The sequence below is a fragment of the Arctopsyche grandis genome, chromosome 12 (assembly GCF_051622035.1).
Source record: "Arctopsyche grandis isolate Sample6627 chromosome 12, ASM5162203v2, whole genome shotgun sequence".
Taxonomy (NCBI): Eukaryota; Metazoa; Arthropoda; class Insecta; order Trichoptera; family Hydropsychidae; genus Arctopsyche; species Arctopsyche grandis.
Genome location: NC_135366.1, coordinates 12,792,488 through 12,809,127, shown reverse-complemented (window position 1 = coordinate 12,809,127; position 16,640 = coordinate 12,792,488). Strand labels below are relative to the sequence as shown.

The 16,640-nt window shown below is 32.6% G+C and overlaps 1 protein-coding gene and 4 non-coding genes across 5 annotated transcripts in view; all 5 read right to left on the bottom strand.

Annotated features, from left to right (window-relative positions):
- Positions 1 to 16,640, bottom strand: part of LOC143920309 (myogenesis-regulating glycosidase-like) — a 950,780-nt gene that overhangs the window by 565,868 nt on the left and 368,272 nt on the right. The gene's annotated exons all lie outside the window — the stretch shown is intronic.
- Positions 1,315 to 1,386, bottom strand: TRNAE-CUC (transfer RNA glutamic acid (anticodon CUC)). Its single transcript has one exon. It is a non-coding gene; the product is annotated as a tRNA-Glu (tRNA).
- LOC143920620 (5S ribosomal RNA) lies at positions 1,891 to 2,009 on the bottom strand. The gene has a single exon (XR_013261362.1). It is a non-coding gene; the product is annotated as a 5S ribosomal RNA (ribosomal RNA).
- TRNAE-UUC (transfer RNA glutamic acid (anticodon UUC)) lies at positions 2,453 to 2,524 on the bottom strand. Its single transcript has one exon. It is a non-coding gene; the product is annotated as a tRNA-Glu (tRNA).
- Positions 2,700 to 2,771, bottom strand: TRNAE-UUC (transfer RNA glutamic acid (anticodon UUC)). Its single transcript has one exon. It is a non-coding gene; the product is annotated as a tRNA-Glu (tRNA).

Below are 16,640 nucleotides of genomic sequence, written 5' to 3'. Positions count from 1 at the left end.
TCACAAATATCCAAGTCTGACCAGCAGTATTAAATATTAGCATGGGATCGAACCCGGCAACCTCTCGGTGCTAAACATAAACGCAAGCACCGAGCCATACTGCTGGCTATGTACAAGTTTGGGCATAGGTGTCGCTTTGGGGCAACTTGCTATGACACCCATGGTAAAAAGGAAATATATAAAACAAAATAAAATATTAAATTAAGGAACACATACATACATATGTGCCCATAATTACGAAAGTGGTCTAACCGATATTAAACAATAAAATTGACTTTTTCCACTCACAATCATGGACACATATGTAAAAAATAAAAGTTCACCATTGCATCGATAACGATATTATTTCTTCCGAGAAATTCTACAACTACCACCAATCAAATAAAAAATTATATTGTAATATATTCCATACCTATGTATGTACAAGTACATATGTAAATACACATGCACACGTTTTATACACACTTTCCATTCTGAAAGTTGGACTTGGTTTACTATTTAAGGCAACAGCCGTATGTTTTATGTGCGTCTTTACATTACATTACAGTTAGTAGAGGGTGTGAATGTTTGCGCTTTTACTGCTCGAAGGACGTTTCAAACGCTAGTGTTTTTCGTTTAGCGTTTATTTATGTCAGTCATATTTTCGCGACAAATAATACTGAAAGTGTTATTTCAGACTTTCCATTCACTTGCTCAAAATGTTGCAAAGATATAAGCAATGTTGAGAAGCGTTTAAAAATGCATTTAATTTGAAATCAAAATACGTATGAAAATGTATGCTAATTTTTTTTGGGTATATTTTATTTTTAATTCACTAGGCGAAAATAATATGTATGTACATATGTATATACATATGTAGATCTGTGTAGATATTGAAAACGTGTTCTGTTTTCGAATTAAGCGCGTTCTCATATCATGTTTTGCCACTCAATCTAAAATTAGAAAATTTATGTGTAAGAATATTGCGACTTGTCCTTTTTGACATTTTGGTATAGAAGCTAGTGCGGGGGTGTTAATGGCGCCACTGCGTCTGGTTTCGAAGAGATTAACATTTATTTATTTAACAGAAAACGTTCATAGCGAAACAACATATCTTATATTTTTCCGATTTGTTCCACCCACGATGAACCTTGGACTTGTCGACAGAGATTTAATACTGCGCAACAGCACAATCATTATATGAATTTTATTGTTAACAAAATAGTACTATCAAGTATCAAATTTCTACATAAAATAATTTATCACTTATTAATTTGTTGTCTTTTTTAATTCAAAATAAAATTAATACATAGAAAATAATATTTAAAAAAGAATTTCCCGTACCGGGAATCGAACCCGAGCCTCCTGGGTGAGAGCCAGGTATCCTAGCCACTAGACCATACGGGATATAGAGGTCACTGCTCATAATAATGTATAACAGCAACCATCTATTAAATCTAATACTAAATCTTTTATGTTCATCTACAAAGCTTTTCTATGCTTCATTTACAAGGTATATTTCTATTGCATAAGAATTGTAAATAGGTTTTTTTTCCTATTACGCTTTACATATTATCATTATAATAATATAATACTATGATTACTAACAAAATTAATTTAAAATTGTAAAAATGATCAGTAGATCAGTAGCTATTAAAATAGATATAAGAGGTATTGTGAACATAATTTAGTAATAATAAAAAGCAATTAAAAAACAAATATTTCTATTGCGTACTTATTTGTACCTATAAATACTGAAACAAAAAAAAATGTTCGCATTTAACCTTTACATTTCATAAATTTTTGTTCAGTGGGTTCAACATTAAAAAAATTAAAATCTAAATAAAAGCTATTAAAATTGAAACAAATATTTTTTATAATTATTATTAAGGAAAAAAATAAAAAGAGAGGGGCCAACGGCACGCGGTGTTCCCAAGCGGTCACCCATCCAAGTACTGACCGCGCCCAATGTTGCTTAACTTCGGTGATCGGACGAGAACCGGTGTATTCAACGTGGTATGGTCGTTGGCGAATCTTGAGCTCCCAAATAATGTATAAATATCTTAATAAGCTTTGATTTATATAACAGATCTAATGTGATTTAAAGTAGAAAATTTTTTTTTCTACACTAATGGTTTTACCCGGCTCCGCTCAGTATTTGTAACATGTACTATCTGATTGTTAACATTTAATTAAATTTATGTGAATAGTTTTATTTTATTTAAATTTATTTGAATATTCATTTGTTTTTTATTAAATTGAACGTCACGGATTCTAAGAACCAAAAGTTACATTAGTACAAAGTCTCGAAATTATATATTAGACTAGTGGTTTTACCCGGCTTCGCTCGGTATTTATAATATGAACCGCTTAAACATGGCTTGATTTGAAATATAAAAGTATTTATTTTATATTAAACATCGTAATTATGAGTAATTGTTACGATTATTATCAAAAAAGAGAAAAAAAGAATTTCCCGTACCGGGAATCGAACCCGAGCCTCCTGGGTGAAAGCCAGGTATCCTAGCCACTAGACCATACGGGATATTGAGTGCGGTCACTTATTTTGTGTATAAATTTTCAGTTGACTAATTTTTAAACTTTAATATTTAATTTGAATTTCAATAATTTTTATAACTACAATCAAACGAAAATTTATTTTATATATCATTATCGCAAAAAAATGTCATATTGACAAAAGCAATGGGATAAAAAAGATTTTCCCGTACCGGGAATCGAACCCGAGCCTCCTGGGTGAAAGCCAGGTATCCTAGCCACTAGACCATACGGGATATGTTCAGGCATGTTCATATTAAGCAATCTGTGATTATATTGTTTTTAAATAGACTAAAGTATGTACATAAATAGAAAGTTATACAAAGTATATAATAATAAAGTTTTCAATTTTATATTCTTACAAAAGATATAGTAAATATATATTTATGTGTATACATAATCTTTTGATTATGTATACACTTATAAAATTCCATAGTTTTAATGCAACACTCGTTATAAGTTAAGCAAGCCGTAGTCAAACTTTTAACTCGGTGCACTCTTTGTATCATGGGCCAATTATGCACGCTGGTGCAACGCTATACAATAATGCTTCATTTATTTTTATTTTTTCGCGTTTGACTGAACCCTGTTTTTCTCAGCATTGGGCCGGAATTGCGTAATACATTTTTGATCAGCGAAAAAAGAAAACTCCTACCGGGGCAATTTTTAATAACGAAACGCCTACTATTTGCGTAACGATCGTAATAATTCGGCAGTTTTCTGGTGGCCGACAGGTGAATGAGGTCTGCAAATTGTAAATTAGCGGAAAGGGATGGATTAAATTGAACACAAACTAGATTCGCAGATCAAACAAGAAACTCAACCGGCACAAAGGATGTCAGAATAATAAGAAAAGCACAAAGGATTAATAATTCAAACAATCGACAGACCTTAACAATGCCAATTAATCCCCTCCCACGAACAGATGTTAATTAGGCGTACACTTGAGCATATTTAAACAACGTAAATTTACCATAGAAATTAATGAAAAATGTTAAAATTAAAATAAAAGATTCAAAGTAACGAATCCTTTTATCAATTGACCACAATCACTTGATTGTGCTACTATTTGAATATTTAAAAAAATCATAAAAATTGTAATAAATCAATTCGAGTTCATCTGTTCGATTGAAGCTACACAAAATTAAAAATATACACATAGAAAAGTTGAAAAACGGATATAATTTATACAGACAACAATTTTGTTACATGATTTGTTCACTTCAAATTGAATACGGAACAACGTAAAATTTAAATATGTATAATTAAAATTTAAGCAGTTTAATGAAATTTTCAATTATTTTTTCAGCATGGAAAAATGATTGCATCGTTTTGTTTTATTATGTATGGATAATGTATGTACATATATGATTGACGGACACTTCAATGTACACCATCATCACTGACTCCATCGGAAACGCCAACCGAATATTGTTGACGTTGATATAGAGACTTGTCATCGCTGAAAATATTGCACGTAACCAAATATTGCCTCAACCGTGAAATAGATCAAGAAAATCACTCCAGATGTCTTGCATCTAAATTTAATTAGAATTCTACATGTTTTTGGATTATTTTTAGTGCTGAATCCGAATTTACGTGCCCTGTGCTATTTTAATCAGACTCTCCCCTCGGGAGACTTGCCTCATTGTTGCTTCTCATTCAAATCATCTTGTTGCATTGTCTGTGCACTTTATAATACCGGCAAAACATCTTGGGAAATTCCGGTTGATATATTAAAATCGCCAGATTGCTGCTATGCAACTGTTTCGTGCCTTTTAATTGGACATTATGTATGTACATACATAGATATGTACGTCTAAGGTGCGCCATTTTACCTACATACAAGCATTATAGGCGGATTGATTTTCAAATTATCTTTCACAATGAAATTTTAATAAAATTGCAGTTTTTTATTTTATACATATTTAATTGATAGTATAAGCTAATTTTTGGCTTTATCTTTGTTTACATTTTGGGTGATTTTTTATACTAAACTGAAGTTGAAAGTTGACAGCGTGTCTCGCAAATCTGATTACGTACCGCGTACGCGCTCGCCGACGATACAATGCAGACAACGCTACTAATGCAACAACACTCGAAATAAATATCATTTTCAAAGCCTAATCCAAATATATTGCCGGGGAATCTAATGTACGAGGGTACGCGTACACCCACGTGTACCAAAACAGTGAGACAGTAAATAAACAAACCCGAAAGAAAGACGGATGCGAGGGCACAATGAGAAACCAACGCGTATAGTTTAGCAAGTGACGAGACGTCGCCACACTCATATAGTACTCCCATGCTGAGGAAAACGTCTTCAGCATTGCAATTGGTCTTCGCGGACGATGAATGTGAACAAGAACATCAATAAATAAGATCTGGGATGAGTGTCTCCAACTCACAATAGCGCACTCTGTGCTTTTGTGCTTGGCGACAATAGATCTGTCCGTCTGTCCGCAAAATCAGAATGCTTTATACTACATATTACAATATCAGTGTCCGGATTTAGCATCGAAACAATTTCTAGTAGTGCAACGTAAAATTGTAACGAACATTTTAATTATAACGTCAAAACATGCATTGGTAGTTGAAACCATCGACTATAATTACGTAGTATCTTCTAATCTAATCTAATATATAATTTCGAAAGAGACTTTGTAACTATGTATGTAACTATTGTTGGTTCGTAAATCCGTGACGTCAACGAACAAATGAATATTCAAATAAATTTAAATAAAATAAAACTATTCAAATAAATTTCATCAAATGTTTACTATTAGATTAGCCATATGTAAGCGGTTTATATTACAAATACCGAGCGAAGCCGGGTAAAACCACCAGTTTATAATATTTATATATACCAATGTGAGCTTTGTGCTTTTGTATTGTTTAAACACATTTAAAAAGGAATTCTTCCGGCATTTTTATATTTCATATTTTAATTTGGAAATTTTCGTAGCGAAAATTTCAACAATAGTGGGCGTTCAGAGATTATTCCCACGTTCTACCGGTGACGCCATTGCCTAATTTTAAACAAATAATTTTGTTAAGCATTTGATTTTAATGAAATTGTTTGAAACACATAATAAAATGATTAAGAATTTTATACTGTTCATTGGTTCAATTTTTCGCAGGCATAATCATTTTCTCTCGTTTATTATTAAGGAATGGAAATCGATTGAATTCCTTGAGAATATTCAGCATACTTTCTAAAATGAAATTTCAAAATCTCCATAAATCCTGTTTCAATACGAATACAGCATATCGGAGACTACGCGTCTGCTGCTAAATGGAATGAAATAATGTGATTATTAATTTTGTTCGTCTTGCGTTACGATTCGTTTTAAATTATCTTGTTAATGGTAACAATTGCTTTTATACAGTTCAAATGATTCAAATCTTATTATTATCTTTTACAAATATATGTAAAATATTGTGCCTGGTTGTCCATACGCATCGTCAGATAGTATTATATAATCGAAAAATGCTACAAAAAACTGTGCTTCAGTATGGGTCAATTTTCATATAGTATATGGATAAATTGAAATTGAACCTGAATCATAAAGAACGTCATAGAAAAAATATAAAAATAGTTATATTCACATAAAACTGACTCATACATTATTCTTCTGCGAGCTTTTTAAGTGGGTGTTGATGAAGATTTTCTTCGCTTTCCAAAAGTATCCGTCACAAAGATAAATCAAATCTCAGTTCTATACTGCTCTTTGTTTAGTATTTCAATTTATTTTACGTTTTTGGATTCAATTCGTATTCAGAGTTCATATTTCCGCTTACGTACATGTACATATGTAATATAATAAATTCAAATAAAGGTAAAAGGATTTCTATTATCCGAATCCGGAAACAATTTAGACCTTTCGTGGTCTGACTATTTTCTCGGAATAAAAATAATCACTATTAATACACATATATATATATATATATATATATATATATATATATATATATATATATATATATATATATATATATATATATATATATATATATTTTCATACACCATCGTGCAATTAATCATACGATACTATGTACATACATATAACTATAAGTTGTCTGTATCTGTGAAGTCGGTTCCTAGCTTTATAGATAATAATTCAGGAGGTTATCAAACGATTCCACTATATTTAGATCGACCTTAAAGTTTGCACGTCGAGAAATATTACTGTACCTATATATGTAGGTACATAATATGTATGTATATCTATTACCACTCATACGGAGCTTGAAGGGAAAAACCTCCATTTTCTAAGAGCATGTTGTTCGAAAATTTAATTATTTTCCATTTTCTGAAAATAGTGCACGTGCATATTAATTAATCGGATTACTTAACCATAACCTGAACTGAAACCTAAAACTGGAGCGGAGGGTAGTAGGGACATGCAAATTGGAACAACATACATATATACATAACTCTTAACTATAAACCACTTCATTGCGTTTTAAAATTTTGAATAAAAGTACATATTTGAGTAGAAATTGTATTATAATATTTAAATTTTTATATATTTACCATGGTACCCTGTTTATTAATTAACATGGTACATATGAAATATATAGATGACAAATTTTAATTTTTGGTACCTACCCAGGCCAGATAAATTGGCAAATTATGATAAGAAGCAATCGACCTGGAGTCACAGCATAGTGCACATAGAGCTATTGCATAACAGTATAGAGATTGTGGGTTCAAGTCCCGGCCAAATACACTGCTGGCAATATCTTATGGTTATTAAAACACAGATAGATTGTCTCCTGTTAGAATTATCCGATTCTTCTAGCTTAACTGTTGTGACGGATCCAATAAATCGGTATCCACCCCCCCAGTTTCTTACAAATTCGAGTTATTAGCATCTCGAAACTTATAAAAAAATATCTTTATTGTATTCTACATATGTCCTGTAATCTAATGTTTTTATTACTTATATACAAATATGAATTTTTTTATTACTTATATACAAAAGTAATCCGAACCGTATTTATTTATTTAAGTATGTGTCACCTTGGGGTAATTCCTGTCATGGCACATACATACATATGATGTATGTTTGTATGTGCCATGACAGAAATTACCCCAAGGTGACACATACTTAAATATATAAATACGGTTGGGATTACTTTTGTATATAAGTAATAAAAAAATTCATATTTGTATATAAGTAATAAAAAAATTATGATGTATGTATGTAATAAAAGTAAGATATAATAAAAAATACACATATACATGGACCAGGGCTTGAAACCGTGACCCATCAGTTGTTAGCATTATACACTAAGAATTTAAAGTAAAACTTAATAAAATCTAGCTTAAAATGAAACACAAATGTACCATTTCTAAATAGCTGTGACAATAAGCTTTGCAACTTCAAATTCAGATTATTTCCAAAATCCACAAATTACTGCTAACTAAATAGTTTAAAAGTAAAGACCAGGTGCTATAATAAAGTTTTAAATTAAATTTCAAAAAACAAATATTACTCGATATGGGTACAAAATTAGAGTATCTAATCTATAATTTGGAAAGAGACTTTGTATATATGTATGTATGTATGTATCCTTCGTCGTCCGTAGATCGGTGACGTCATCGAACACGTGATTCGATTTTTTTTTTTTCGATTCATAGGCGCCGATTTGTTTTTTTCGATTCAATGGATTCACTCCCGCGGGGGCACAAGGCGAGTAGTTTCATGGGGCCCCGCCAGGGGCGCCACAAGGGGCGCAGCCCCATGGGGCCCCAAAGGGGGCGCAGCCCCCATGGGGCCCCAAATGGGGCGCAGCTTTATGGGGCGCAGCCTTATGGGGCGCAGTCTTATGGGGCGCAGCCTTATGGGGCGCTGCCTTATGGGGCGCAGCCTTATGGGGCGCCGCCTTATGGGGCGCCGCCTTATGGGGCGCCGCCTTATGGAGCTCAGCCGCATGGGGCCCCGAAGGGGGCGCAGGGGGCGCAGCTTTCATGGGGCGCAGCCTTATGGGGCGCTGCCTTATGGGGCGCAGCCTTATGGGGCGCTGCCTTATGGGGCGCCACCTTATGGGGCGCCGCCTTTTGGGGCGCATCTTTATGGGGCGCTGCCTTATGGAGCTCAGCCGCATGGGGCCCCGAAGGCAATTTATCGTGGGAGCGCGGAGGGGCGAAGCCCTAAAAGGCATAAACTAAGGGGGGCGAAGCCCTAGACGGCAATTAATCATGGGGGCGTGGAGGGGCGAAGCCCTAAAAGGCAACTGATCATGGGGGCGAAGCCTTAGACGGCATTTAATCATGGGGGCGTGGAGGGGCGAAGCCCTAAAAGGCAACTGATCATGGGGGCGAAGCCTTAGACGGCATTTAATCATGGGGGCGCGGAGGGGTGAAGCCCAAAACGGCATTTAATCATGGGGACGCGGAGGGGCGAAGCCCTAAAAGGCATTAACTAAGGGGGGCGAAGCCCTAGACGGCATTTAATCATGGGGGCGCGGAGGGGCGAAGCCCTAAAAGGGATAAACTAAGGGGGGCGAAGCCCTAGACGGCAATTAATCATGGAGGCGCGGAGGGGCAAAGCCCTAAAAAGCAACTGATCATGGGGGCGAAGCCTTAGACGGCATTTAATCATGGGGGCGCATAACAGCTTAAACATGGCGAATCTAATAGTAAATGTTCGTTTGTTTTTTTTATTAAATTTATTTGAATCGAAAAAAAATAATATTCAACCAATCGAATCGGCATAGAAACTGACTTGTTTTCGATTCCCAAAAAACTATACTTACAAAGTCTCTTTCGAAATTATATACATATTATAAGAGATGATTGTTCCAAAACCTTGTGCCTAACTCATTTCGATTCCTTTATTTGAACTATTTTTCAAAAATATTTAACGTTGAAAATTGTCACACCCTTTTCCTCGCCTCTTGGATGTAATTTTCAAGGAAATCTACCTCAGTGTGGGTGCAGGATGACCTCTGCCAGTGGCGTCGTAACAATACTCTGCATCCGCCATTCAGGCGTCGCCAACCGCCGGTCCGGGGACGTAATCGGACACCGCAAGCCCCCCAACACCCCATTATTGTAAATCATCGCACATTTAACACATTAATTATGACTACCGAGCGCCCACTCTTACATAAATCTCAACCGATGTTATTGTTACGACAGTTACTTATCATATTTATTTACAACGCCTAATTAAGAATTGATTGATGAACGATCAATTAATCGAAAAATCAGATGATATTACGAACACATTCATAAATTTAATTATAGACTATAACGACGTGGTCATATGTAGATCTATCGCCAATGTATGTACATACAAAACTTTATGAGTCTAATAAAAAATGTAGATAAAAATTTCGAGGTGACGAATTTTTTAACGGTCACAAAACCTCCATGCATTGAAATTTTAATTGGTTTTTGAGAATTTTTCATATCTACATATGAGGGGTATAAAAGCAAAGGTGCCTATGTGTGAAAATAGGCACCTTTGCTTTTATACCCCTCATATGTACATGGTAACAATAGATGAAGTTTTGTGATCATGCAAAAATTCGAAATCAAGATTTTGACTGATTCGAACTCAGAATCGATCATTGATCACTAGATGTAGGACTGAAAGCGTGCCGTTCTTTGTTTATTGTTCACCGTGCATTGTTAATTTTTATGATAAACCTTTTTTTTGCACTCTAGCTTTGTAGTTTGCTAGTAAAATAGACCCAAAATGCCCTGTTTCCTGGAAAAAGCACGCTTCCGGTCCTACCTACCTCTACTGATCACGTTCTCATGATCTAGAAAAAATGTGTGTTAGTGTAAACACCGTTAGTCGTATCGAGCTGAAACTTAATATCAGTTACTAAAATGCTTATCGATACGAACTAAATTTTTTTCGAGTTTTTAAGTTGGAAATAGTACCGGAAATGGTACCTCCCCTTACAGGTGTCCTCTGTTTTTAAGTTTTTGCAGTTAATTATCTCCCAAACCACTAAAAGAATCAGACTTAAATTTTTTTACACATAATAGAAATCATAAATTTTATGCACTAATATTTTTTTAATATTTTTACCTCAACAGTAAGTAGTATTTTTACTCTAAAGAATCGAGGTTTTTTATGTTTTTCTCAGAAACCTTTTAGTGTATTGAACTAAAATTTTCTAGTTTTCTCTTAGGCTATACACTATCGTTGAAATAAGATAATACTATATGTAAATAGTTGCAAAAATAATTGTAAAACTGAAAATTATCACCAGATCAGAAACTATTATAATATGTATATGTACATATGTATGTAGATGTAAGATGTATTGTGAACGTAATTTATATGCTATTAAAAGCATTTCAAAATCAAAATCAATTTATTAATATGTTTTATAAACATATAAATAAATTATATATATATATATATATATATATATATATATATATATATATATATATGTATATATGTACAATATATATCTAATATATAATTTCGAAAGAGACTTTGTATGTATGTATGTACATATATTTAAAATCTGTGACGTTCAATTTAATAAAAAAACAAATGAATATTCAAATAAATTTAAATAAAATAAAAGTATTTAAATAAATTTAATAAAATGTTTACTATTAGATTGGCCATGTTTAAGCGGTTTATATTACAAATACCGAGCGAAGCCGAGTAAAAGCACTAGTATAAGATAAAACAATCCGCATTGGAAAACATTCGAAAATTAAAATTACAATACATTTCATATTTAATATTATTTTGTTGTTTTTTACAATAAAAATCGAAGAATATCGCGTGTACAGATTTAATCAAATAACAAATACAAAACAATTCAAAATCTGACATAATTTATGTTTAAAAGATTGCACGATTGTTATACAAAAATATTTAATGATTTTTTGTTTTTATGAATCTTAAAACTGTCCTTTATATCGCTATTAAAAATAATGCATTTTTTTTGTATACATTAATTGATATTAAACAGCTTATCAAGTACTACATATTATGTACAGACTTATCAGTCCAACTTTTCAGTTGCGTTTAATGACATTTTTTTCATTCCAAGCGAATTAGAAAAGTTTTCCAAGTTGAATAGTAGGTAGTTTATTATTTTACTATCATACGATCGTTTGTGTGCAGTTTGCTTTACATCTGTCATAATATGCAAAGGCTAAGCGGAACTCGAGTGCAACGATCCATTCATTTTATGTAAGATTCAACTGTTGTGGCATGTACAAATTATAAACTATTTCCTTGAAGCTTCTTATAATGATAATATTCTACGCCTTTGCATTTTTCCGGAAAATTTTCCTCATATTTATCCACGTGGAATCTTTTGAAAGTTCTTGTATTACATCAGTTACTTATTATGATTCGTTTACCAGTACAACTCATGTGTTCTTTAGTACATTCTATATGGACACATTTATTTGTTCCATAATGTGTTAGTGAGACATCCGAAACAACAGCGATCGACACGATCAATTCTATATTATACACTAGCGCATGTCTCCAAAACGTATCAAGAAGAACCGGTTTTCTTTGGCCGAGTTCCGAGTGGCGAGTGCACCCGTATTAACGAAAGTGTTTCAATTTGCATATAAATATTTTCGGAAACGTCATATTACGACAATATTGACTCGACGATACAACCCGAACAATATTGCGCCGTATCGTCACGCTTGTAATGTATATGTAAGTCGATTTAGCCTTGCACTCGTCCAAAAAAATTATGAACAACTCGAAAATGGGCGGTGTTATATAGGATGAATAGAAGTAGTCCGTGTTTACCATAGCTTTCCGTGTAGTATTGTGTCGAGCTGTTAACGTGCAATGCTGGATAATATAAACGGACCTTTAGACAAACAAATATGTTTTCTCACCTTAAATTTATACAATAACGATGACCAACATCAATGTATTTCGTTCCTTTGTACAAACTCATGAATGTATATTATTGTTTTCCAACCTAAATTTCACATTGAATACAATGTAGATATACATATATAAATATATAATACAAAACCATCATTGCACATACATACATATATTGCGCATCAGAATGCATGTTTTAAATTATTATGCTGTCGGATACTTCAAATTGTAGAAGCATTCGATGCCATTTTCATGTCAGATTATGAAACGTCATACCCTTTAGATTATCTTTCAGTGTTTCATTCCAAGAATTATTAATACTTTTGTTTGTGCCGACGAATAAATATTGAAAAACAAACGATTTATGTACAAAGCGTATTGTTTGAATTTTCATATACATATGTACATACTGAATATATTATATATGAACGTCCTGATAGATATAATGTAAACACATATATATATATGCACATGAATATAAATATTCAATCTTTTTTTCAACATCAAAGTTTTAAAACGAGATCAAATAATAATAAGATGTACGTACACACGTATAATACATTTAAAATATAATAATATATGTCTCTCGATGAAAGCGCCGTTTCGTTTCATCGCAAATACAAATTTTGCAAACTCATTCGAAGCTTTCAGTAGGCGTGAAAAAGCAATTAAAGCATTAAAAGATAATTTTTTGGAAGTGAAAAACCATTTGTCTACGTCCAAAACGTTGTGGAAAGCTCTTGCTGGGGATGCTTACTCGCGATCGGTCAGTTGTCGCCCTTGGATATATACATTTTATTGTATTTTTATGTGCAAATGCTTTAATATACATACATATGTACATATTGAACAATTGGATTATATTATATGACACGATAAATTGATGATACGAATAAAATTTTGTGATGATGAAATGCGATTTTTCTTCAAATTCAATTGGACTGAATCGTTTTAATAAACCGCTTCAAAGCGATTACTTAAGTATGTATATCATGATTATTTACAGCCATTCGCCATCCACTGCTAGATGAAAGCCTCTCCAACATGATTCTATTCGCCTTTTTTTGACGTCTCATCCATCCCACTTACATATTTTTCTAATTTATCTCGGGTACCACTCAAGCACCTCTTTTTATCCATATATCGTCCGTTCTTCTAGCTAATTGACCCGGCCATTACCATTAAATCTCTTTATCATCACCTTTACATCGACTACCTTTGTCATACTTCTAAGCTAAGACTCGTCCATATGAGCTGCGGGGCTGCAGCCCTCCAAGTATAGCACAAATGCATGCTATTTTTGTTTGCATTTAATCACTGGTATGATCAACGAGCTACTACAGCCCTATTCATCTCTGAAGCTCCCCCCTCCCCAGTATTCTCACGAGGCCCCAATTCTTCTAACCCACATATTCCGTTTTCTATCTCTCCTCGTTATGCCAAGCACTCAGCGTTCCATACTTCTTCGAGTGTACTGGACCGTATGCAGCATTCGATAATTTGTATATTTATATGTACATACAAATCTCTTATTCTTCGTAGTCCTTGTGGCTCGTAATGGATTTTGAGTGTAGCCCATTGCAAAACTTCGATTGTTAAAAGTATCTGAATAAACTTCGGCTTATTCGTCGTGGCTTCGAGACGATGCGAATAATAACTTTAAACCAGAACCAGCGGGCAAAAAATAAATATTTCTCACCTGATAAACGCTCCGTTCAATTACGACTTGATGCTTTAATACCCCCGGGGCAATTTAGTCGTCGTAAAGTTTCCCTTTGGTCCAAGAAATCATCGCAAGTTACCGAGGCCAAAAGGCACAGCGCCGCAAATTAGCCGTTTGATTGCTAATTATATAGTTAACAAACACACTCGTACTCCTACGCGTATTTCGAAATTGGCTGCATATTATTAATAATTCTGTATGACTCGTTCAATTTATTTCCGAATTTAAATTCAATTGGAAACATTTCTCGCAGTACAAATTTTGCGAAATGCACGTCGCGAGGATACAATGTGTCGTTTGAAATATGTGTCGCCAATCGTTACATTATATTTCTTGTATCGACATAATATACATATACGTACAATGTATGTACATATGTATATTCAACTGTGGTTTGCATTTATAAATACCAAGGCTGTACTGTACGTAATAATTTAACATTATAAATCATACGAATATTCCGTTTGTTCAATTTATAAAATCCTACCTTCGAAATTTTATTTATTTAATGGGAAAAGTTTATCGTGCTATGTGCCAGTGTTGCGCTGTTATGGCCAATACAGTGTCGCGCTTTTTATATGTCGAATTTCGCACGCGCTGAAGAAATAGCGCGTGCGATTTTTTTTTTGAAATAGAGTTTGTTGATTAGTTTATCCTAATGAACCAAGATGATGCGAGTGTGCTAAAATCAAGGTATTGGGATATTCTTCATTACATAATTGTAAAATATGATAAAGTCATGCGCATGTCTATATGTATATACATACATAGAATCATCCTATACATTTTCTAATATGAATTTCACAACATGTCGCAATACTTTGCATATAATCGAAATTACCCATGTCGATTTACCTAATCCTTGCTTAAATATTTATCAAATTAGATTTTTATAATTACAGAATGATTCCACAGTTTTACAATGGTGATTGTATATTTAATGTACAAAAATTTCACTTATATATGTATAAAATACACACTTATATATGCATAAAATACATATCAATCAACATCCGCAGAGACATCTATGGTCAAATTTGTAAATTTGCAGCATTTTATACAATTCAGCGAAATTCGAGATTGCTGGAAACTCGAGATTTGAGAGAAATTTGGTAACGTCGCCAATTTGTTGGAACCGTTTCAATGAAAATCAGATAAATTGGCAAACTCTGGTAGGAAACGATTGACCTGGAGTTACAAATCCAAATTCTGGCCAGCAGAAATCAGTGGGATTCGAACCCGTGAAAGCATTATATGCTAACCACTAGTCTATTCTGCTGGTTAAATTAAGTATACATATGTATGTGCCTAGTGAATTACCGATTGTACGTTAAAATAGAAGAACGCACAATATTTTATTTCTAACTTTTTAAAAGAATACATATATAAAATTTTAATTTTTTTATAAACGAGGAAAGTTTTATTTAAATTTTCGTGTATAGAAATTTAATAATGATTTAAGTTGTATTCAAGTATCCGGTACAATTGTATGTATATAACGATATATTAATATTTTATCTCGAGCTATGTTTTAACAATATGTATTATATTATATGTATGTATGTATGTATGTAATATATGTAGTTGTTGGTCGATGTGCAATAATATACAGGTAAGATTTATTACTATGTATGCACTCTATGTACTACAAATTAATATAATATATACCTAGAATATTACATACATTATTTAATGTACCTCAGTATAATTTTTATTTCATAATACATATTTACTTTTCAAATCACGATATATGTATGTGCATATGTATGAACCCAAGTATCTAAATTAATATGAGATTTTTTTATAACAATTCAAATTAAATATTTATTTATTGAACTTTAAAACATTTCAAATATGTTATGTTAAATGTACCATATTTGTAATATTATATAATACAAACATTACACACATGTAGTTGAAAAGTCGTTTTAATATTTTGTCTTGAAGTGAAATAGTAATCACTAGTGAAAATTTTATAACACATAAATGGAAAAATGTGTATTTAAAAAAGAAAAATTTTGAGTAAAAAGTTGAAATAATCGATATGTTTTCGCATAAATCAAAAAAATATCTGATTTCCTTAAATTATATGCACAAGTTGTGATTTATATAACATTTTTTATTTTCACTTACATATAATTAATGACATGGTGGTTTAATATTCAAAGCCTATATCATTTTTTCTATCGTCATTTTCTAAAGTCATTTAACATTATGATAATTAATTAAATAAAATACTAAATAGTATTGATTAATGTCTAAAAAAGTGAATGGCTACATATTTCAACAAATTAAATGGTCACTTTATTTCAATAAATAATCAGTTTTTTTTTCAATAAATGGTTAGTTACTTTTAAGAAAATTAAGTGATAATATGTAGTATATGAATAAAAATAAACCGCTTATTGTTTTAAGTATTTTTTGTTAAACAGACAATAGTCAAACAGTCATTGATTGACAATATGTATAGCACTGACTAAATCAAACGAAATTACTGACCAGATAAATACCGGCCTTCAAAACAAAAAAGT